This window comes from Penaeus vannamei, unplaced genomic scaffold, assembly GCF_042767895.1.
Source record: "Penaeus vannamei isolate JL-2024 unplaced genomic scaffold, ASM4276789v1 unanchor4727, whole genome shotgun sequence".
In the NCBI taxonomy this organism is placed as follows: Eukaryota; Metazoa; Arthropoda; class Malacostraca; order Decapoda; family Penaeidae; genus Penaeus; species Penaeus vannamei.
In genome coordinates, this window is record NW_027217706.1 from 11773 (window position 1) to 13391 (window position 1619).

At 32.7% G+C, this 1619-nt stretch overlaps 1 long non-coding RNA gene across 1 annotated transcript; it reads right to left on the reverse strand.

Moving 5' to 3' along the window:
• Positions 1–881: 881 nt before the first annotated feature.
• Positions 882–1608, reverse strand: LOC138861336 (uncharacterized). The gene is made up of 2 exons (XR_011398482.1): positions 1529–1608; positions 882–1094 (listed from the first exon to the last, which is right to left on the reverse strand). It is a non-coding gene; the product is annotated as an uncharacterized lncRNA (long non-coding RNA).
• Positions 1609–1619: the final 11 nt, after the last annotated feature.

Below are 1619 nucleotides of genomic sequence, written 5' to 3' on the forward strand. Positions count from 1 at the left end.
TCAACAAAAAGAAATTGATAACTTGGTAGCCAGACCAAGATTGATAGAAAAACATGTCAGCAAGCTGCATTTTTTCAAGTGCAACATGAATAAGAGAAAGCTTCTAGTTTGGGCTTCATGATGAAAAACTATACGGCAAACAAGTATTAATCCTCACACAGTGAGGGAGCTCCAGGACAAAAGGTGGAGGAAAGTAGGGGCCTCTCCCAGCAACAAGGTATTTTTCCCTTAATTGTCTTGCAATAATATTGGGCTTTCCATTTCAAGGGAGGGAGTGTGTAAGATGTGACTTTGTATACCCTACTTACCTCTTTGTATTTTTCCAGTTTGATATATAAAGATATATCAAAATCAGTCAGGCACATCTCTTACACTGTGAAGATATTCATTCTCCTTTGTACTTTTTTCACTTTTTACTGTTTCCCTCACAAAATTATTTGAAAATCTATAAATTCCACCTTGACTGGAGCTCACATTTGTGCTCTAGAAAACCTAACTGCATGGGGTGAAAGTATGGAGCCTAAGAAAAATAAACAAGAAAACTTATTTCTTCACACAGATAAGGTCAGGAAGAGTTAAATTGACTAGCAAAAGGTGTCAGAAATACAAGAAACCCAAAAAAACAAAAATGCAATTGTTGGTTTCAGGTAATATGGTCCCATTAATTCCAAACTAAAACTTTATTATTTTTTTTTAAATACTGAAGTATGATAAATGATACAGGCCAAATTTGACATTCTATTATTTTACCTGCATAATCTAGAAAACAATTTCATCATGGCTATTGCATACTTACACAATAATATTATTAGCCTTTAAATAACTTTGATATTAAAGTGGAAAATGCTCTTGTCAGTAAAGGAATGGAATTAAACAGTCCATCAAGATCCATCTTTAATGCATCAGACCAATAAAAGAACAATATCCTAACATGTCCTATAATATATGGACTACAGTGCATATTGTTACAACATTATCATAATACAGCTATTAATATATACACTTTGGTTCTAGTGTTTCTTGTTTACATCAGAGGTTTTCCACGGATAAAACGGTGATACCACATGAAAGTAGTTGCTAAACTCAAGCTATACCTGCAACAAGAAAAATCATTGGGGAAAAACATGAATGTGCACACACATATTTATGTATGTTCAACAATCAAATATTATTATTAGTAGTAGTGGTAGTACCAATTAAAATATTAATACGAACAATAATGATGATGATGGTGATGATGATGACAACCACAACAATAACACTACTACTACCACTAACAAGAATAATAATTAAATAAAAAATACTGATGGCAGAAAAGGGAACTTAGATCTCATAAAAATTACACAAGAGAATTAAATAAAAGAAAATGACCAAGAAAAATAAAATGTTTGAAAGTTGTTTAACCACGATGCAAAAATAAACAAGCAAACAAAAACATTATTACTAGAAAGTTATAATCTATTCATAGACAATCAACAAAACTTTTCAATTCTCCTTTCAGACTAACAAGTCAAGCAAATTCACTTACCAAGTGAACATGTATGAAAGATGTTCATTGCGAAGTGTGACTCGTGTCTGACCCCCAACTGGTCCACCTGGGTATGTTTTCCCCGGCATCT